This window comes from Thunnus maccoyii, chromosome 4 (assembly GCF_910596095.1).
Source record: "Thunnus maccoyii chromosome 4, fThuMac1.1, whole genome shotgun sequence".
Taxonomy (NCBI): Eukaryota; Metazoa; Chordata; class Actinopteri; order Scombriformes; family Scombridae; genus Thunnus; species Thunnus maccoyii.
In genome coordinates this window covers 15164524-15187830 of record NC_056536.1, presented here as the reverse complement: position 1 = coordinate 15187830, position 23307 = coordinate 15164524, and the positions used below count along the sequence as shown (strand labels likewise).

The window sequence follows — 23307 nt, the reverse complement described above, 5'->3', positions numbered from 1 at the left end:
TCTCTTTCTCTCTCCTCCTCCTCCTCCTCCTCCTCCTCTCCCTGTATGAGGAATAGATGAGGTGGTGCCATTAAGTGAATTTGCTGTTATTTCCCCAGGCTCTTAGCTGAAGGTGTCAAACCTCAGCCAGCGAGGCAGCCAAGGATGACTGCCGACTCAGGCAGAGACACACACACACACACACACACACACACGCACCACACTCTTCTGCCATGCACATGATCAGCTTTCATGCTTCTGTGTAATTTATCAAATTGCTTGGGCATGTGATGAATGGGCCCAGATCTCAAAAGGAAAAAAAAAAAGCATTAGGGTTGCATTAGGTCGCTGTTATGCCCATGTAACAGCTTACAATTTAATTACAGTAAATGGTAAACATCGTATTCACATTTTCTGAAACAAGTATTCAGTAGGTCTAATTGCTTTGTAGTTTCACAGACTACACTTGAGCGATTATACAAGCGGAATCGGCTTGTTGAACAAAAAAATGTTCAATCCCATTACTTATACCACCGACTACTATATTCTTTTAGAGTGTGGAATGAGCAAGTAGGCTTAATGTTCTCTACATTTTCTCACAAATGCCCGCACTCACACATCTTTACTGTAGAAGAGGCTGGTTCTCTCCTGGTGATTTGTCACAGTTCCCCATTGTATTACACACCGCCTCTCCTTCACACTCCAAATCCCCCCACCCCCTTTCCTTTCCTTTCTCTCTCTCTCTCTCTCCCTCCCTTTCTCCCTCTCTCCCTAAATCATTTCTTTACATGTGTGTGGGTGCCCCCTCTCGCTGTGATTCTGATACTTCATAACGGCAGGAGGAAATTGAGCTGACCTTGAGGCTGCCGAGCTCCTTTATAATGCTGATGTATGGGACTGTGGGCGCAGGCAGCCAGTAAGTGAGAGGCATGTTTTTATTTGCCGGGGAGCAGGGCCCAGTGTCAGGACACATAACAAGGTTCATTTCTCGCCCACTCGAGCTAGCTAGTGTGCCGGGAAGCTTAGTGTCAAGCATTCAAGTTCAATAGGTTTGATTTACCTGCATTAGCCTTTGTATACTGGAATAAGTTGCATGATGGCGCCTAAAGGATGCTGATAGGGGAAAGCGACAGATAGAGTTAACCCTGTAGATAGATTGGCCTCACTAAAGTGTGATTTAGATGCTGCTGCTGCGTTGCTAAAGTGTTACTGTTGGCGACGTTATTAGTTAAAGGCTGCAGTAGAGATAAAGTCATACAGGATTGTTTTTTGGCCAGTTGGCATCTCGCAGGGTGGCTGACAGGGCAATCATTTAAACACGAGTACAGTCTCTCTGACAACCTTACATCACCCCGGCTGTTATTGATGTCATTATTTGTTCAGTCTGTATGGCCCAATTTCTTCTCTTCAGCAGCGCTCTGCTCATCAGCGCAATCAGCTACCTCCTAACACAATCAGGCTGCTCTCAAATTACAGTCATGATTGAGACCAAGTCAGTGGAAGGAATAGACGAGAGGAGGCTTATTATTCAAGCATGAACGCCGTACAGGAGGTGGATGCGATAAATTGATATCCATAAAATGTAATGCAGTCCAATGCAATCGCTCTGCAATAAATGGTACCTTTTGTGATGATAGGAAGATGCATTTTTGGTGAGACTTTAAGAGAGATGCTGATTCAATGCTGTGGTCATTTTGAGGCTGTCTTCTCTTGTTTTGCTACATTGATTTGTATGATGTTGTCGTCTGTTTCTGTTGTTTTGTCCACAACCAATAAACATCCGTGATACAGCCAAAATTGAACATTAGGCTTTACAGTTAATTAATTTATTGGATTGTATTCATTCCTAGTGATCCAAATGCCAAGAACCGAGCACCCGATAACGCTTTATTATTGCAAACAAAGGCTACACATCTGCAAGGACATGGTTATCTGCCAGGATTGTCTATGTCATTCATCAACGCAACAGCTTGTCGATTTGTTTAGATATGAGCATGCATGGCTAATGTCACTACAGTAATGAAAGATGGACCGCGGTAAACACTCAAAAGTGTGGCTTCACTTTATTAAAGAAAGCAACAAGGCAAAGTTCAACGCATGTAGGAATCTAATTAGCTGTAAGTCAGGTTGTGCATCAAATTTTATGTGCTTTTACCACTTTTTTCAATTTTATGTGCTTTTACCACTTTAATTTAATGATCCTGATCAAGCCTACTCTTTAGAGCACCAGTCAAAAGTTTGGACACACCTTCCCATTCCCTTGAATGAGAACGTGTGTCCAAACTTTTGACTGGTACTGGTCACTGGTAGCATAAATCAGAACACATAGTTCAAAATCAAATCTCAACCTTTGCTGCTGAAGACAAGAAGAAATCTTTGGAAATGCGCCACCACCTCAGGAGACTGAAACTTTGTCACAACATCTACTTGTTCACTTTGGTCTTTATGTCTGTCCACAACCTGGTCGTATGCTTCAACATTAGTGTCAAAAAATGTATATCATTCTACTTTATATTGTCCTACAATCTTAATGCTATATTGATGCAATGCCACTGGAAGAGTCTAATGTACCATGATATGATATTCTTCCAACCTCTGGTGTTTTGTAGTCAAATGTTCAATCATGCATATTTAACAAAACCGCTCTGGCTTTGCACAGTGTGTAAGTGAAAACACTCGCTGCTTGTTAGGTGGTTTTTCAAATAAAACCGCTCAGACATGATGGTGGCGTGACTATTCACAGTGACAAAGGGACAACAGAAATATTGTACACATTTTCATTTGTTTTGACTTAGTCAGGAATGTTAAAATATAGTTTTAGCCCTTAATTTGAAGCTTGCTGTGTGGTAGTGGTTGTGGTTGACGTGAAGATGAGAGATGGAGGCTCATCAGCCCTGCCAGTTTAGCTCACTTCTCATATGGCGCAAATCCGCTTGCCTTACCCAATGTGTGAATGCTGCACTCTGAAAACAGGCATAACCCAGTTCATTCACAGCCCATCCCATTGACTGTGCACCAAAATATGTTTTAGCAGCTTAACAGCGGCAGTCTAATCAATTGATCCAGATTTTGCTGTCCATTGATCTTGGCACACCCTGTGTCCAAACAATCACAGTGCATGTATGATAATGATATCATTAGCAGCCCATGGGCCGGTCTATTAGTGCAGGGGAAATGCTTGTAAAAACCACCCGAACCATGCACAGAAACATTCGCACTGCCAAATGCTGGGGAGAGTGGTCCAAATCTGCTTTGCAAATGCCTCCCTGTCACTCTCCCACCCTCCCCATCTCACTACTAACAGTAGTGCGGGAGAGAGGTGGGCTAGCCTGCTGGTGCTGCTGACTGGCATTCTGTGCGTTGATGAATGTGCCGGCCTGATGGCTCAATGTGCTTACCTAATAGGAGCTGCTCTACTGTCACACTGAGTTTCTCCCTTTCTCTCTCTCTCTCACTCACCTCACTCATGTCTTTTTTCGGAGGCAGTAAGGAGAGCGTTCCACTTGGCTAGACACTGCAGCCTCCACACTCTGTTTCTCAAAGGTTAATGGAGCTGCCTCACAACGCAGACTAATCACCAGGTAATCGCTTTCAATTGGCTTGATAGGTGGCTAAGGTCAGCCGTGATGACCAACACACAGCCATTTTGGACAGAAGAGTCAGATTTCTGCTGGTTGCCAAATGTGGTTGCCAAGCTGACTCGAGATTGTGCATATCGTTCCGTGATCTTATAGGTTTTACCGAGTTGTTTCCTGTAGGCGCATTTTCCATAAAGAGGTGTAATTATTAATACTGGAATAAATTTCTTGTAGCACTTTGTTTTCTACTATTTGGACGCCCCCTTTTGGAATCATTGCTCACATCCTAACACTCTTGACACCCGCCTCTGATTATGGAAATAGTGAAAATGCAGAACAGGCTATCTTTGGGTTCTTTATGTTGGGCTGTGGAGGTGTTTGAAGTGGTTAGCATGAGCCTGGTGTTAAAATAGTGGCTCTTCTGAAGAGCATGGGTTGGACAGCCAGAGACGCTGACAGACTGAGAGGCGGACTAAAGTCATGAAAGCGAAGCGCTTGTCTTTGATGTCAGCCAGCTTCCGAAGGACTATGGTGGTCGAAGGGGATTGGGGTCTCAGCACGGGATTTTGGGATTGTCGTGTCAAAAAGGTCTCATTGGGGCTGAGTGAATTTTTGTGTGGGTGAGAGAGAGAGAGAGAGAGAGAGAGAGAGGGCACATGCATATTCAGATACTAAAAAACGAGACCAGGCAGCAAAGAGGGAAAGGCCAGTTTGTCTTTGTCATCGTCCAAATCACCCCGTGGTGCTCACATACAATAACCCTCAACTCGCAGAGCACGGAAGAGATCCTGCTCCCATGTGAACACACAGACTAGATTATAGGAACGGACATTTCTAGGCCTGTTGAGCTTGTTTTAGTTGCCGTGTTGTGACTAGTGGGAGAGACTGGATGGAAGGGTAGTTTGCTAAAGGAACGACGTTGCATGCTTTGTGCTATTTGGATACAACCTCTAGGCCGAGATATGAGCAGATTAAAATGGAAGATAGGTTAGTCACAGACAGATTTTTAAAGGGTTTTTAAAAAACTGTGAAACAGATGAGTCCCTGCGTGTGTGTGCACGCTTGATGGTCACATTGTCTGTCACTGTGGAAATCCCAGAGTTACTGGAGGGATTGCAAAATCAATGTGAGCTATTCATACATGGTTCTAATCCAGAGATTTACTGCCATTTAATCTGTGGTTATGGCAGCGCTCTGATGGCTCTAATGCCGTCAAACAGATGTCCCTGCTCAGCCACCCAGGTTAGGCTGCACCTGGTGACACCATTGAACCCTGGCACTAGGTGGCCCACTGCACATTTCATCTTGTCCTCAGGTGGTAACTATTGTATGAAAACATGCATTATAGTGTCATGGTGCGTCTAAAAGGAAAATGAAGCCGAATGTTTAAGTCAAACCTCCATGAACCCAAAATCTTCTTTGGCAAGTTTGATCATAGAGTGAATAGAAATATTATCTCGGTGGTGGTTGTGTGTATTTGTGTTTTTTACTGTTTCTCCATCAAGTATAAGACAACAGTACACCCTGCTTGCTGGGCTACTGACCAGTGCTGAGACTGTGTGGATAGAAATCAAGTTTGGTTTTAACTTTTGTAGTGACATTTTTTGTCAGACGGCCAAAATAACTGTGTACGTGCACTTGCTTTCTATCACTCTCTTCTCTTTCATAGGCACATGTGTGCACACAAAGGACCTGATGTCTTAATTTGCTTTTGGGAGGAATTTTCGCCAACAGTAATAAAGTTGTTTAATTAAACAGAATGTCTGAGCAACAATCACAAATTGGCTAACGACAACTAACGTCTGAAATTAAATACAATATCAAGTGATCTTAGTTTTGTCCAGTGAAGTTGTTTTCAATTCTGTGACGTTTGGAACGTTTAAACTATAAATACTAATCGCTTCAGATTCTCCACCTCACCGACTCCACTACTGCTGCTGCTACTAGTCAACAATGCGTACAGCTTGAAGTTGAGGGTTGAGTGTTCCTCATATCCTGCTCTTTCACTCTTTATCATAATAGCACACTTTTTTTGCAGAAAACACACAAACCTGGCAACACTGCAGAGATCTTACCGTTAACGTTACGTGGAGTTAAAGCGGTTAGATTGTACGAGATCAGTAAAAATATTGGTAGGGACATGTCCCTACCGTCCATACCCAAACCTACACCCATGATAGAAATACTTCGATTTTATTCCCTGCACACCCGGTGGTATTTTCAAATTCAAAACCAAACACACCATTTCACTTCAAAATGCAGGCTGAATTCAGGAGGCGTGTTGTGTTAGAAGCAGGGCATGAATAATAACAAACAGTACCATTTTGTACATCTGGTAAATATCTAGGGATGTTGCCTTGTTTTGTACAAGCTTTTTCCGTCAATAAATAATTGGTTAAGAAAGCAGCCACGCCCTCCTTTTTAAAGAAAAAAAATCTGACATATATTCTCATCCCACAGTGCCTTACATATTCATCGGTTACTCATCATCTTATGTTGTTTGTGAGATGCCCTTAATGTTCTCATCCTCATAATGAGCTACAGATAACAAACACAGGCTGTACTGTACATTATTGTAAACCATATTGACACATTTTCTTTAATTATCCTCATCATTCAGTTGGTTCTGCAACACTTTTAGCAACCAGAAAAGTCACATGGATAGACTTGAGTAATTGATCATTGACTACAAAGAACGGTTTTCATGAGGAGAATGACACAATTGTGTAAGAATTACCATATTTTAATGAGCGAGTTGTTGGGGGGGAAAAAAAAAAAGCTAAAATCAAGATGATTACCTAACAATTAATTTGGATCGTGACACCCAATGCATGACTGCAGAACAGAAGTACACACGTACACGTTCCCAGTCTGTGCAGTATTCAAATGCGTACATTATAAGTAGCAGATTGATTGTGTGTTTGTGTGTGTGTGTGTGTGTGTGTGTGTCGTGTTTCTGGGTGTTAAAGAGAGTAAATGCAGGGAATCTCTCAATGTGCGGATGCTGAATGTGAAATGTCAATGTTATTGAACAGGTGCTGCGAGGCAGAGCTGTGATGTTTTTATTTCCAAGCTCTTGTCGAGCGAGGCAGAGAAGAGAGGGCTCATGGGATAATGGGGGAGGTTCAGGGTTGGGGGACTGTGTGTGTGTGTGTGCGTGTGTGTGTGAGTTTTACATTGTGTGTAGCAGGTATGAGTGCCTAGATCTTTGTGTATCCAGAGAGGTTTATTGAGTAGAGGGAAATGAATACTGGCTCAGAATAAATGCTCACAATCTCCTCATAGAAAATGTTAACTGCACTGTGAATGGTATTTTTTTGTGCACCTTCATGTCTTTCAGTGGCTACATTCACCATGTGTTCAACATGATGCCAAATATGGCAGCCTTCCTCACCCATGCATACACCTCTACCGTCAAGCTGTTATCACCTCGTTTGTTCCATTTACACATCATTCATGTTTTTTTTTTCTCCCCTGTCCTCTGTGTGTGTGTGTGTGTGTGTGTGTGTCTGTGTGCGCGTGTGTGTGTCTGTTTCCCTTCAGTTTTTCTCTTGCAGACTGTCGTTGTGTCAATACTTGTTGAGAGGCAGTGAGCTAGGAGGTGAATGCAGTCGAGGTTAGTCAACAACGCTTCGTGACACTGGAGCGCTGACTAACGCAGCGTTTTCCTCTGCCCTAACCCCGTCCCCTCTCCCCCCTCCAAATGTTTCCGCTCTTGCTTCACTCAGTGGACCTTGATCATTTTCTTTACCTGTCCGCAGTGCTCTCAGCCATATTCCTCTCCGTCGTCATCCTCACTCCTCATTGTGCTTCGTCTTCTTCACTGTCTTGCCCCCCTCCCCCCCCCCCCCCTCCCTGCCACCTCTCCTGCTGCTTTCAGTGCCACTGGAAATAAACAGTGAAGCTTGTCAGCACTCATTCATCCCTCCACTGCTAACCTGTGCTTACCCACTCTTGTCTGGATGCATTATTTCCTGTTTTGTTTAGCATTACCTACAGTGCTGTACAGGTCTCCCTTAATTTGCAGCCTTTGCAATGCTGTCTTTGGCAACATCATGCCTTCAAGCCACCAGTCTACCAACCACGTTCATTATGGCTTCACTTGTGATTCTACTTTGCGCTAATGCATGTGAGCATTTGATTACCATTTTGCCATTTCCGCTCCCCTCTCCAGCCATTTCTTTTTCTTTTTTTTTTTTAAAAAAAAAGAGGTGTGAGAGTGAATGTAGTGCCTATCCGAATGTCCACAGCAGCAGCGGAGAATCCAGTCACGATATGGAGGGGGCTGCAGTTCAAAGCCGACTAGCAGGTTACTTAATGAGTTTGGTAATTGGCTTGCTGTGGCCTCCGCGCATCCCTGCCCTCCTGCTGCTGATGTGTGCAGGAACAGAGAGAGCTACAGCTTGCACTCCCTTCCTCCCCTCCCTCCCTCTTTCCTCTCCTCACTCACCCCATCCATCTTTTCCCTCAATCCATCCCTCTTCCGAGCTGACTTCAGGAGCTCATGCCGCACCAAGCCTCTTCTGTCTATTCCCCGCTGCTCCTATTATATAGACAGTTAGCATGCTGCCTGTTCGCTTTCCACTCTGCTCAATATCGAATATCAACACTGTTACTCTATCTCTCATTCCCCGCGTCTCTCCCACTTGGTCGCTATCTCTTACACGCACACTCACTTCCTACCACACACACACACACACACACACACACACACACATATCTATTATATGTTAGATGCTTCATGCATTATGCAGAATACGTGCATCCAAACAAGCAATTTGCAGAATTTCCAGTTCACCACTTCTGAGTAGTAATTCTGTGTGTGTCCAGAACAACATAATGAGAAACACACTTCCATGCTCACTTGATTCATAAGTCCAAACAATAAAGACAAAGGTAGCAGGCTTACCATGTAATCATAAATGACACTTAACGTATTATTCTCAGATTTCAACACATTTTCTCTTCACCAGAGATGACAAAGAGACAGCTTTCTTGTGTCGTTGCTGTTGTAATAATGTGTGGTGGGGGGAAAAAAAGCAGCATCGCATCTGGTGTAAATCTCATTAACTCACATATTACATTATTCTGCTAATAGTTGGAGGAAAAAAAATCTAAAGTGACCTTCATGGTTTAGTTGTAATTGAGAGAGAGGTATGTTTTTTAGTCTGGATTATTTATTGCTTTGTTTGTTTATAGCAAACCCCTAGATTTAATGCCTTTAGGGATCCGCAGTAGCGAGGCTATCCTAATATATATTCTGGCTAATGAGCGAGCTTCCCACCTATTCCCATTAATTTCCATTTTGTACCTTTAAAAAGCTGTAAATAAAGCCTGCGTGCATTAGTAAATACAGTCGTCTTCAGTTGCAAGGCTGCTGCCAAGCTTTTTATCTACTCCCACAGTGGAACGGTTGATTCTGAACGCTGTAGGGGTTGGAAGGCCAAAGCACAGCTAAGTGGCTCCTCTTGACCTCAGCACTGATCTCCAAACTGTCTGCTCCGACTGCATACAGACATATTTTTACCCGTTCGCTCCCACAAAAACAGTCTAATCTCATAACACAGCCTCAACACCCTGTCTGTGTGCTGTCTCTTTGAATAACACATCCTTTTCTCACCGCACCCAGCGCTGACATGCTGACCTTACATTTGCCTTTGAGATTACTTCTCTCTGCTATTATTCATGCCAAATGAAAAAAAAAAAGAAAGAAAAAGAAATATGAAGAAAGTGAGGTGGAAAAATCCAAGATGTGAAAAATTAGCTTGAATGATTTGAGAATGTTGTTCCTCTGACCTGTAATGGATGTGCTTATTCTAGTTATCACTATCTATCTGTAAACTAGATGGCTGAATCATTAGCTTACATACTGAGAGCAGTCGAGTGTGACCAGAGGAGAATAATTGATTTCTGAATAAGCATCGGTACTGGAGGAAAGAGAAAAAAAAGGAAAAAAAAGAAAGAGATACAGCTTTGTGGGCCATTGCAGCATATTGAGCATATTAATATGCATGTCATTAATTATAGTGTGTGGAGTTAATTTTTAGGTTTACACATTATGAGCCTCTTTTTTTCCTCCCCCACCCCCCACCTCCCTTTTTTTTCCTCTTTTCTCAGCACAGCAACAGCATGAAGCTGCACCTCTACTCACTGTCCATAGGGTGGCAGTGTATGGAGGTGAGACAGCCATGTGCTCTGTGTGAAATGGAGCAGTCACTGGCTATCTGAGCAGATTAGCTCGGAGACAGTAGCCACACAGGAATCACACACCCCAACCGCCACTCTCTTTCTCTCTCTTTCTCTGTTGCTTTCATGATCACGGACCCCCATTCGCTTTAAAGATCACTTTTAAAATACAGTTAGTGGAATAGGACTTTCCAGAGCTAAGCATCAGGCACACGTACTGTTTGTTTATCTTGCCGTCTTTGTTCAGAAAAGGATTTGCCTGAAATGTAAACTTCCTCGTTTGTGCCACAGCCTGCACTCTGTTTCTCTGTGGCCCTTTTGGAAATACAGTCTCATTCCTCAGAGTCTGTTCTCTGTGCAGCCACGGCAGGCTGAACTGCTCTTTTATTCAGATGAATGAGGCCCTGTGTTGCCTGGAGAATCAGACAGACACAGACGGTCCATGTGAGAGCTTGAAGAATGTCTGTGGAAAATCAGGGGCTTAGTGAAATAGCATCTAAGGTATCACACGTGTGCATTTGTTTGTGTTCACAGTCTATATATGTGAGTTTGCGGCCATGCACAGTTGGTTGATTAATTGTTGATTCATGGGTATTTCACTCCCTGATTTTCTTTTAGCCCTGTTTCTGTCTTCTCTGTGTGAATTCACACGTAGAGTTAGCGTCTATTAAAAGCTGTTTGTTTTTTTTGTTCACATTTATCAAAGTCTGGAAATGAACAGTCAGGTTTTGCTGCATTTTACAAACGCTTGTTTCCTCTCGCTAACATTTGATCAATTGGTTTGCCAGGTGGCAGCTACCTCCATCTGGAATAAGGTTTACTTACATTCATTTTCTTAATATGCAATACTTTTACCAAATGGCTGCTGTGTGCAAGTTTCACTCTCTTGAGTAGCTTGTGTAGCTTGGCAAAGAGATTAGACATATGTAGCCTACAAGTGTCTTGGTTTTCAGAGTGTTGCAAGGCTGCCAAATGTGACTGTGAATAGCTATGTAAACAAGATAGCTATGTGAGGCTAGACCTTGCACTGATTGCCTAAAGTGAAATACCATTCCTTGGCTTTCCTCACTTTTTTACAACAGTGTTAATGATCACAAATAAAAGCTTGCAAGGTAGCAGCTTAATTACTAGTTATCTGTCTGGATTGTCTCCAAAGGACATCTTGATTTCCAGTTAGTCTTGTGTCTCCTTGATAGTGCTGTTTGCTTGTATAGAGAAGGAGTGTAACTGCTGTTGTTACAAAGGCTTTTTTTTTTTTCTTTTAGGAATTTTACTCTGTCGAGTCTTTTTGAAAGCAGTACTTTTGTAAAACCTTGAATCCTCATATCCACAAGCATGTAGTTAACCATAGTTAGTCGAGTAATTTCCTTGAGTTACTTTGTTGGGAGATCGGAGAGGATTGTTTTATTGCTTCCCCTTTTCTCAACCCCCTCCAGGCAGAGTCTGTGTTTTAATTAGTCGTGTAAGACCCTATTTTCCCTTCGGATTCCCCCAACTTGTAAAGTACTCTCTTAAGAATCCATGAAGGCTAAAAGGGGCAATGAATGATTTGAAGTCAGCTTTTTTTTTTTTTTTTTTTTGCTCGCCTGCCAGCAGAGAACGAGGGAGGAGGGGAGGAGGGGGGGGGGCTATCAGCACTTGCCGTCAGTGTGAAGAACAGTAACTTCAAGCAGCAGTCACACAGTTTTTGTTCTTTATGGATGTAGTACGTGTGGCGGAGATAGAGTCAATGCTTTTAAACCCCATCTGGAAAAAGCACTGTTCAAGTTTCTAATGTGAGAAAAACAGCATCTGTAGATAATACCTGCCTACGACTGGTAAAATGGTCTCAAGGTTCAATCTAGCACATCCGTTTTTGTTTTTTTTCCTCCTCGTATTATGTTTTGGCAGCAAGGAAGTTAGCCTGTTACACTGTAGAGATTTAGTCATGTGTTAAAGTCGAGCTTCTGAAGCGCACCACCACCAACACCACCACCACCACCACCACAACCTAACCCTCCTCTTGGTTTACAAGTCTGTTTTCTTCTCTCAATCCCTTTTTCCTTCAACTTGTCTGCTCATCCCTGGTGAATGTATTAAATGAAGTTACTAGATATGAGTGCTTAAGAGGCCAGGTCCTCTGAGGCTTGCCAAGTCTCTCACAGGCTTGGCTCAGTCATCCATGTCATTTTTTTTTTTTTTTCTGTTGTTTCAGCTACTGGCTGACTTATTTGTATTGCTGAGCTCTTTCTCTCTCTCTTATTCTTCCTGCTCTCTGTTTGCTGCCTCTGAGTGGCTTGTTTTTCTCCAGCGTGGAGAAATCAGGCTAAAGCAAACAGTGTGTGTCAGCCACAGCTTTTGTTAAGTATTCATTTTTAATGAGCGTAAGTGGCTACAGAATCCTATAAACCATAAATGGAGTAGTCAGACAGGGGAGGAAGGGAGGGAGAGGAGGAGGAGGAGGAGGAGGAGGAGGAGGAGGAGGGGGCATGTTGGCCTTTGATTCAGTGGCAGTCTTGCAATCTCTTTTGTTTAGTAACACTTGTACTAATTATGTTTGATGTGGATGAGGAAAACATGTTTCAAAATGATAGTTTGTGTTTCTTTATTGTGCCGTTTTTTTTTTTCTTCTTCTCATACACACCCCCTCTGGTTTTGTTAGCTTTTACATGAAATTGTTCTCCTTTAATAATCTTTAGGAAAAAGAGTGTCGCAGGAAAGTGCAATTTTTCTCTTTTGAGCGGCGCGCAGCTCTGTTAGATTTCATTTCCTCTGAATTCAGAAAGAAGCACCAAGTAACCAGTTTTTGTTCTGTTGGGATTGAAGGCACTGTAGCTGTAGAAGAAGTGGGGGGGGGGGGGGGGGGGGTTTGGGGTGGGGGGGGTGGTTGCTCGGGGGAAAAAGTATTGTGATGGGCCGTTTGAATGCTGAACAGAATTGAATAGACACAGTCAGCTTCCCAGATACATGCTTAGGCCTGTAGAATGTGGAGTGCTTTGCTTGTAACTGCACCGGTTGTCTCCTTTCATTATCGGTTAATGGTGCCCAACTTGACAGAGCCATGTGATAAACAGAGGAGCTGTGAAATCCTGGAGGTGGAGTTCTCGTCTGCCTGATAATGGGATCTCATCTGCCGGGGAGGGGGAGCCTGCCCCGCCAGCCAATCCAGCTTTGCTCTGCACTGCCTTCAGAGAGGATTCGCTTTGCTGCCTTTGGCCAACTTAAGTCTCACAAATGTACTGAAAATGTTGACTAGTTTCCATTTGTAACACACTGAGTCTCTTGTGGAGTGATTTTTTTTTTTTTTTTTTTGGAACCTGAAACATCATTACGTGTCTTTTAGGCTTTGATTGTGCATCAGAATTATTGGTGCATTTCCGCCTCCTTATCAATCTTTAGATCTTTTGAATGTTGTGTAAATCAGGAAAGGAAGCAGACTGTATATGTGTGTGTGTGTTTGTGTAAATATCACAAACATTGACCTTGTGAAATGTATATACTACTGTGATAAGGGAGGAGCTGTTGCTGCTGTGGTGTTGGGTTACTATGTGGATGGTGGGGGGGGGGTAAGACTTCTCAGGACAGTTGCCTTAGGAGCTGGAAGAGGTTTGCTAGCACTTTGTTGCACAGCAGATCCCCCCCCCCTCCACACACACACACACACACACACACTCTCTCTCTCTGCTATTGAAAAAAAGATGGCCAACATGGTTTGTAGGACAATGAAGGACCCCCTGCACACCACCCTCAATTCAATTTCTATTGATCCTTACTGCCTGTCTCTCCTGCCCGTGTTCGGCTTTAGTGCAAAAAGAGCCCAATGCGGACACTATTTGCTTTGGTTAATTGGATTTTGACAGTGATCCGATATCATGTTTAAGACAATGAAAATGTGTCAAGCTACTTGCTCAGTGAAATGGAAATCATCCTATTAATTTATAACTTAATGCAGTTTATCTTTCATTGTCCCGCTGCGCTTACACTGGTAGGGAAAATGTCAGATTTTTTTTTAAGACTGGTAGATAAAAACAAACTGAATCATCTGTTTTCAAGCATAAAACGACACCAAAATGAGACCTTGAAAATAACCAGTATCACATTTGATATGAAGCTCAGGCTTAACCATTTAAAATCAACCCCCCCTCCCCAAATGTTGCTAATGGACTATTCACATTATCATCCCTGCTTGTTTCTGCCTTTTTAATGGGTGGGGTGACTAATTAATTCATTATCCAAAAATGCAAATGAGCTGCACGAGCCTGAGCAGCATTCAATCGCCTCCCTCTTGTGTATTTTTTCTTTTTTTTTCCCAGCAGATGTAATGTTTTCAGATATAAATCAGCGACATGCGTTTAAAAACCCTCATCTTTTTTTTTTTGCACCACTCAAACGTGTCATTGCTCTGTGGGCAATGCGCAGAGGAAAACAAAGTAAAGTAGTATTAAGCCATTATTTACAAAAGGCACTACTAGGCTGTAGCTGTAGCTTTCATTGTCTCGCTGTAGTGTTTCAGTCACATTCCCATAAGCGTTACCATTGATCGGCTGATGATGGTCGGTCGGGCCACTTTGGCTGCCGTGCATCTCGCTTCCTGGTGCAGTTGCAAACACACACACACACACACACACACACACACACAATCACATACACAACGGCGTTTCCCCACGGAGCTGCCATCAATCAACAGCCCCATTGGCGTCCCCTCCACCCCCCCTCTCCAACCACCCACCACCACCCTTTTGTCCCTGACGATTATTTGAATCCAGTCCATGTTTTTGTTTCGCTCGGGATTTTTTTTTTCTTTCTTTTTTTTTGAGTGTGGTCGGGGTAATTCTCCTTCACTAGTGTCTGGATAAAGAAAGACTAGGTCAGCCATGTGGATGCGTCTGTTGAACAGCTGAAGAGGAGGAGGGGAGGAGGAGGAGGAGGAGGAGGAGGGGTGGGTTTACAGAGACGGAGGGAGCGATAGAGAGAGCGTGGAGTGGTGTGTGAGTGTGTGTGTGCATAGGAAAGAGAGAGAGAGAGAGAAGAGGGGGGGAGAGTGTTTGTGTGTGTGTGTGTGCGCGTGTGTGTGTGTGTGGAAAAAGGAAGCGGAGCCTGTAAACGGCGAACTCACTGGTTTCCTACCCCTCGAAACAACTAACAGCGCTGTGTTACTTTTCATGTGGACACTATCATCGACAGCAACAACAACACGGCCAAAGGGAATAGGAGCAGTTTGCGAGGGGGGGGTGCTAGCTGTCGTTACAGTGCCTTTGCTCCGGCGATTTCTGGACGTGAACAGTCTATCAGTAAAGTGAAACCGTCTTTTGTTGAAGCAAGTGCTCGCCTCAGCCCCTCCGTGCGGGCAGCAGGTTTAAAAAAGAACCGGAGGGGGGGGGGGCGTTGGATAAAAAAGTGTCCGTGTTCGCCTCGTGTTGTCCCGGTTCTTGGATTTGGCCCAGCTGGCTCGCCCTCCTTGTTTTAAGTTCGGTGGGTCATCTCGGGCAAGGATCGCGTTTTGAACTTGTTTGCAGCAGTCTCTGGGACTCCCAAGAATCACCAGACTGGCGGGTGAGTAGTTGAATACAAAAAAAGATTGCAGGATGGTTGTGGTTGGAGGAGGAGGAGGAGGAGGTGAGGGAGGGGGGGGGGGGGCGCAGACAGGGGGAGCAATGTGTGTGTGATAAAAGAGGGAATTTGTGCAATAGTGATGACTAAAGCCGGGTGGCACTTATAGTTTGAGCTAAAAGTGTCCTGATTTTGTTTATACCCGGAGTAGGAAGCGTGCGTGACCTCGAGTCAAATGTTTTTGAGTGCTTCAGCAAGCTGAAAGTTGGCTGCATTGTTGTAAAACTTGGCTCTCTGTGGACTGTGTAGCAGAACCCTCAGGCAACCTCTATGACCTGTAACAGCAGCTAATGCTTTTAAAGTGAGAATAATGAAGTAAACAAAAGAAGAGCTTCATTGGCAACGTTGCTGCCCAGGAAACACACATCAAAGATGTAAAAACTATTTGTGCGTATGTATTCTAGCAATCAGTCAACTTCGAGAGGGGGAAAAAGTTGCATTTTGACAGGGAAAAATGTTGAAATGAATTTAAATGACTCAGTGGCACATAAATTTGACGATTGGGATTTCCCCAAGTTTCACATAAAGGATTGGCTGTTGGATTTACAGCCTTGCTCGTGTCATAAATTGATTATTGGACTGTAATAATGGAAATAGTTGAGTGTTTCTGGAAGAAGGGTAGGGGACTGTGTGCGGGAGACCGGCTGAACCAGTTGCAAACTGTTGAAGGACCACCAAATTAACTTGACTTCCCCCCCTTCAGCACCCCAGAGGCTATGAACTCTGGCCCAAGCACATGCAGCTCTCACTGTGGGGGGGTTGGGGGGGTCTGTGCCTGTTGTTGAAAAGCGTAGGGGGGGGCAGGCTGGCTGGTGGGATGTGTGTGTGTGTGTTTAGGAGGGGGCAGCTAAGGGATTTGAAAGCAGACTACAGTTATTTGTCTGAAAGGCAGCTTATCTAATGTTTTCCAGTTATAGTAGAAAGAGGAGGAGGGCTTGTTTATTTGAATCACTGTAAAATTGGTCATAGTAAGTCTTCATGTGACTTCAGTCAGAAGCTGACTCCACAGGGTATGCGGCCACATAAGCACAAAGAAAGCTTCAGCCCTGAAACAAGATTCAAATCAGGGAAGGGGGGAAGCAGTGATTGGCTTCAATCTCTGCCATATAAAAACAATCCCTTCCTGAAATCCTCCCCCTGCTGCTGCATTTTTCACTGAGCTATTACACAGACTCAGATGTTGCATCGCTAATTGTGAGGAGCTAATCTCCACCATGCCCAGCTTCCTGTGGCATTTTTTTTGTCCCCCAGCTAACTGAGAAGTGACCTCTAGCTTAATGATTCAGATGTGATTAATCCACTTGAGTGGGACGACACTGCACGGGCTAATATATGGCGCAGGGCACTGCAGATAATGGATGATTGTTGGAATATAAAGGGCATTTACTGCCTCAAAATTGTGTGAATGTTTAAGACTCACACAGTCTTAAACTCACACAGGAATGCGAACATGTGGCATCGTATAAATCATGAGGTGCAATTATGGTTGAAAAAAATTAAACAGTGGTTGTCTGTCTTACTGTTACTGTAACTCTCAACTCAATATAAACTCTTAAAGGGAAACTAAGGGATTTTTCAACCTGGACCCTATTTTCCCATGTTTTTGTGTCTAAGTGACTAATGGGGACAACAGTTTTTGATATCGGTCCAGTATTGAGTGAAAGCACTTCAGCAGGCAGCCGCGAAACAGACTGTAATGTATTCCTTTGGGGCAATAGCGCTCCGTTAATGTACATCCACTAAAAGTGCTTGTTTTTGCTACTGACAGGCTCAGATTGTTATTATAAGTGTCTGACAAGATTATGGAAAGGACCATACAGACAAATAAAACGTTTTTCTTTACCTTTCGCTTCATCCGGTCTGTTTGTTGTTATGTCTAACAAAGTCTTGCTCAAGGAGAAGTCTCGCAACAGAAATCTCATGAGAGTCGTTGAAAGCTTAGATATTCATCCATCGCTGCATCCGAAATTGCGTACTATGCACTACATGTGTACTATCGTTCAACATATACTGGTGTTGAATAAACAGTATTATGTATCTTTTCAGGCGTACTGTGCTGTAATTATCACGTCACTTACTGTAAATAGTGGAATTCACATAGTATTGATTTCACACTAAGGGTTTGGACATATTAAAAAATCTCACATACTGTTTTAGCTAAATAGCATGTTAGTATGGAATTTCAGACGCAGGCCACAACTTTTAGATAACACTAAGCGACGTTTTCTATACTCCCAACACAACCATCTCCTCCCGGCACTCCTCTCTTCAACTCTCACTCACGTTTCCACCGTTGTCTCCCTGCAACAACTCAACTCTCGTGAGATTTCAGAACAAGACTTCTCCTTGAGCAAGACTCTGTTAGACACGAAAACAAACAGACCGGATCAAGTGAAACGTAAAGAAAAACACTTTATTTCTGTGTATGGTCCTTTCCATAATGTTGTCAGACACTGACAATAACAATCTGAGCCTGTCAGTGGAAAAAACAAGCGCTTTATTGGACGTGCGCTGGCCGGGCGCAATTGCCCTGTTGGATTACATTGTAGCCCGTTTTGTGGCTGCTAGCTGTACTGCTCTCGCTCAATATTGGACCAATTTCAAAAATCGTTGTCCCCATTAGTCACTTAGACACATAATGATGGGGAAATAGGGTCTAGGTTGAAAAATCCTGAAGTTTCCCTTTAACTGCCAGTTTGTGTTCTCTAATCTTAAAATGGAGTGATCTTTGATTTAGATATCATTAACAGATGGAGTGTGAAAATTTTACAGACGACAAGCCAAACTTCCTTTTTTTACAGATGGTATTCAGGTATTGTTGCATATTATGAGTTTATCTGAGCCGCCAGATTGGTTTGACAATATGGCAGCGTAAACAAGACAGTGTTTGAGAACTACTGATTCATAGATCTGTAGAAACTCTGACTGTGTCACTGCTGGAGCTTTTTTTCCTGAATGTTTTTTTTTACTGTTTGACAGTTACTGAACCGGGAGAGGGTTTGTCCTTTTTTTTAAAAGAGTGACAGGCCTGTTTTTGAAATGGTAACCAGTAATGTGACAGGAATCATGTTGGATATGTGGGTTAACGTACCGTCTCAATCTCACATACAGCCCGCATTGTCATGTGGGGGGGAAAGCTCGCATAGCTTGTCTATCTGAACACTTTTTGAAATCTTCCTCACTTCCCCTGAGGTTAGGGTATCCATTTGTTTCACTACTTGTGGATTGAATGAAAGGGGAAGTGGTCAGCACTCTTAATGGAGTTGTACACGAGAAGCCGGAGTTTGTCTGCAGTCTGGGATTTGTATGGAGAGAGAGAGAGAGCACTCAGGGTAAGAGCTGCTGTCCGATGAAAATATAGCAGCCTTAATTATGTACACACTATCGCACCGCTGTCGGTATCATTTCACATCATCTCTATTTGTAGTTTGTCATACCAATGTTTGTGGGGAAATTAGAACTGATGTGCAATTTGATCTGAGTCCACTGTCTGTGTCATCGATTCATGTAAACCAAGAGAAGCATAGTAGCGGTGTGAGCCACCACCCACCCCCCACCCCCCACCCCCCTTTCACAAACACAAGTCTCACCGCTGACAAGGTACAGAGAGCTAGTAAACATTCAGCTCACATACAGGCGCGTGTATGAGTGTCACCTCTGAGGAATCTGAGGGGTGATATCTGGATCAAAGAGGCTGTTTCTGACCATGGAGAGAAAGAGAGAGAGAAAGAGAGAGAGAGAGCTGCTTCATAGAGTGAGGCTGTAACGGCTGTCTAGCTGCTCAGAGGCAGCTGAATGTTTGACAGGGCATTGGAAAAACGTTATTTAATCTGCTCTCATGATGGCCCTCACTGGGATTGCACCACGCTGCGTCCCTGCCCCCCCCTTTTTTTTTCCTCCTTGTGTCAGGTGATGGCAGTTTCTGGCTGGTTGAGAAAAACACGCAGCGGTTGTCTGTGTGTTGTTTTTTAACCGTATGATGTAACGCATAAAGAATCAGAGAAAGGCTAGTTGTAATTGATGCAATGTTGGCGGGCCTCTCATTTTCTTTCTAATGAGAAAGTCTGCTGGGGTCTGGATATCTTTCCATTTGGGTAATAGCCTGAATGACTCAACTGTATTCCATTGTAATTACAAAGAAATGATCCAGTTGTTATTATAATAAGCTACATGAATGAAAACAGATGTGATGTTTGACCCATTAAAAACTGTTTGTAAGATGCTGATCAGATAAACGAGGGTAAGTTACAACCCCGGCTTTTTCACCGTCTGAATGTGGCCTATTTCTCAACTGCATCAACGGTGACGCTCGCAGTTACCCTCCCACTTTTGACCCCAACAATGCAGAAATGCGAGTCGTAAAACAAGGCGGAAAATCATTGAGAGATCATGGCTTCCATTACCATTGTTGTTGGTGCCATTTCCATCCCCCTACACAGAAGCAGACTCATGGTTTTCAGGAACGATGACGAAACTCTCTCTCTTGTTGATTCTGTAGACGGGGGTTCGTTTTCTAAATGGTTCGCACCAGCCCTGCGCTTCCTGACCTATTGTCCTTGCAGATAGTGGTGTACCAGTGACTCATTTAGAATACATTAGCCACAGATTGACATAGTACACATGAAACAGTGGTAGCACTGCTAAGGAGGCAGTACCCTCTGGTGGGTGACTACTGAAATAGAGAACGATGAAGAGAAGAGGTGCTTTGATTGTTCGTAGAAAATTCCATCTAATTTGTTGTGTGCGCAGAGGAAGGGGCCGATATCTTTAATTAACATAAACCTCAGGAGCCGACGATGAGTGAGAAATTGGGATAATTGAAAATAGGCCCTATCTCCTTTCTCCCCCTTCTCTGTCTGTACATCCTTAAAGCAGCTGAGCCCGTCGGAGGGCACTTTCACACATGTTAAGTGGGGGGACATCTGGCCTCGTTAATTCAGTGCATGGTCATAAAGTGGAATGGCGGTCCCCACAGGGCCGCCCGCTCTGAACACCGTCAGATGGAGGCTGCGTGTCCTCACTGCCTCCTTGTCCTCCCTGTTGACTGTCCCTCTGACACCAGCTCTGACACCTCAACGAATCGCAATCCAGCCATGATGATTGAAACACAGATGTTGATGTCCGAGGGAGATAAAGCGACTACATAAATCTCCAATGTGCCACAAAAATAAATGCCTGTGCTGTAATGGCTGTAATGTGTGGTTGTATTGACCCATTCTTAATTTTCATTTATTTAATCCAACAAAGAAGCAAGACACCCTATGGGATTTTAGCAATCAACTACACTAACAGCTTTTTTTTTCTTTCTATCAGTCGTAGGAAATCAGTAGTCTGTGTCCATTAAGTGAATGTGTTATGATGAGTGGGCTGCCACAGTCTATATTCCTGTATCCACCTTCCAGCCCCGCAACCTCACGAATGGTAGCAAAAAAATCGAGTGACAGCAGCGGGGAAGCGGGCATGCTGTGCATTCATATCCTATTTTAGCGAGTAAACATTTAATGTGTTTAAATGTATCACAGCTTTATTTATGCATAGAATCTGCTGTTAAGTCTGAATTATACATTAGCCAATGAATAATGCATCAGTGCCATTCCTTAATGATTACTTGCCAGGCAGCGAACGGTAATATTTGCTGATAAATTTACCCATTGATCTTGCTTGTGTTTAACCAGGCTTGTAGAGATGATGTTTGCTCCATTTTGTGTTTAGGGAGCATGTTTTTTTGTCAAGGATATAATCAAAAGCATGCTAATTGACAGGGTTTTTTTAATAAGATGTCTTTTTAAAAATGACAAGTGAGCCCGTAGGAATTAAAACAAAATGGGTGCAATCTGAATTCTCTGAGCAAAAACTACTAACTACTTAAAGATCTCAATTCTGCTATTTTTACTAAGATCTCAGTAAGGTTGGTGTGTTTACATACTGTTCTCCTCCTGGCTGCTCTTAGGATGAATTATTTATCCTTAGACCTCAACAGATCAATGTCCAATTACAGTTTTGTCTTTGTTGGCTTGTAGCCATTACACGACAGAGTATGTTTGTTTGAAGTACAGAGTCTAGACAATGTCTGGCGAGTTGGTAATTTAGCCCATACTTGGTAAAGGTTGTCTTTTGATGCTACGTCTTTATTGGCACTGGTCTTAACAGCCGCACGAGCCAGATTATTGGCACATTATCCGTATAATGCTGTGAGTGTAGCATTGCCTAAGCCTTGAAGCACAGCCCGTTACTGTGCAGATATATTGCTTGTCCACACAATGAGAAAATATTGACTTGTTGTCACTCACTCATTTGATTACTTGTGCGAGTGATTCTGCTTTTCATTTGTCACCCTGGCAACGTAAATGGGGAAAACACAGCAACAGCCTCTCTCTATCCAGTAATGAAGCACTAGAGCATTGCAAACTATCACATCTGGAAAACCTCTAAGCAGGAGTGAATGTCTTTGTCACTCACGGTGTATCATTGGCACTTGTCAGCTCAGCTAGTATCCACAAACAGCAAACATTTGACAGCTTTCCTCACTGTAGAATGTGCAGCTGCGTGGGAGTGATGTACTTCAACAGTTCCACTTTGATTTTACAGCTTAGTTGAGTGAGATTTATCTGTATATTTACAGTGTTTGGTAAGTCGCTCCATTTTCTTTTGTCTGTAAGGAGAGCGGCTTAAAGCAGTTTGCTGCTGTGTGTAAGCCAGGTCATAACGAGAGCACCTTACATTTAATCCAACAGGATTCATCAGTGGCCTTGTTCTTCCAAAAATAATGAGGTAGATAGTGAGGGCAGCCCCAGGCTGCATGTAGGGAGATGATCTCTCTGAACCGGCAAATCATTCCTGGTTTTTATGCTAAAAAGACAGGCTAATGACTATTCTTGATGTGTGTCAGTGCTTTAAGTTAACTAGCGTTAATTCACAGAAAGATCTAATGGGCTTGATTGTCAAGCTGAGTCGAGGCAGTCAGTGAGAGGCTTGTACACGGGTGGGGGTAGGAGGAGGGGGGGTAATTGTTTTTGCTGGCGGTGATTCTCTCTGGAAGGGATGACTGCACAATCCAGATATGTAAACAGGAAGAAACTGAAAGGCAGTATGCTGATACCTTGTCTGTTTCCTCTTGATCAACCTAGCTTTTGAAATGAAATTTCTAAGCGCTGCCCAAACATTCTTTGGATTCAGCTTGGCAGTAATGGCTGCTTTACAAACCTGTGTCTGCTCGACTGAGCAGTTTCAAACATGTAAATCATATGTGGGAAATGGAGATCTTGAGGAAATCATTAACTGTGACGGCGCACTATGTAACAAAGACAGAGAGAGTTAAAGACAACAGATGCTCAAAGGGTTTGATTCTGCTTATTGGAGCATGAACCTTATTTAGTGCGGCGGAGAATCTCAGCGCATTTATGGTAGACAATGATGCTGTGTCTTGCCAGTCATCTGTTCTCCAGAGGTGTTTGCAATATTCATATAATGTTTATGCATATATCCAAAACCTCACATTTCTTTGTTTGCCCACGCCTGGTGTCATTTTAGCACTCTCTGAATCAGGTTTGCCTACACGAGACAGCTTGTAATGTTTATCAGGCTGTAGCAGAGTAGATTTCCACCTCTTATGTTTCATAAATAACAAAGCTGCTCATCCCTGCGCTAGGAAAAAGGGAAGGTTGCTGTGATGAAGTGAGCTGACTCTATTGGTCTGATAAAGATCAACTTAAGACCCACCAGGAAGCAGTCCAGTTTGCAAACACATGGTTTTTGGGGTTAGTGTTTGAGTCAGCGTCAGGGCAAGACTGGACAGCTGTCTCCTAGTGATCTATAACACCCACAATCCCTCCCACAGACTGCCGGCTTTGGCACTCAAGCAGTACACCGGTTGCTGTAGTACACCCAGCCACCCACAACAATGGCTTATCTTGCTAGCATAACAAACAACAGGCTAACAAAGAGGATAGAAACCAGTAGGACACACAGCAACAGA

The 23307-nt window shown here is 43.4% G+C and overlaps 1 protein-coding gene across 6 annotated transcripts in view; it reads left to right on the top strand.

The window, feature by feature from the left end:
• The window catches only part of rerea (arginine-glutamic acid dipeptide (RE) repeats a), a 132089-nt gene that overhangs the window by 21891 nt on the left and 86891 nt on the right, over positions 1-23307 (top strand). For 3 of the 6 annotated variants that reach the window (XM_042410272.1, XM_042410269.1, XM_042410267.1), the window contains one exon: positions 7101-7173. The exons of 2 other annotated variants lie outside the window; for them this stretch is intronic. The gene's annotated coding sequence lies outside the window, so the exon portion shown is untranslated. Of the gene's footprint in view, positions 1-7100; positions 7174-14729; positions 15276-23307 lie in introns of those variants that run through there. One more of the 6 variants, XM_042410270.1, reaches the window with a different exon arrangement.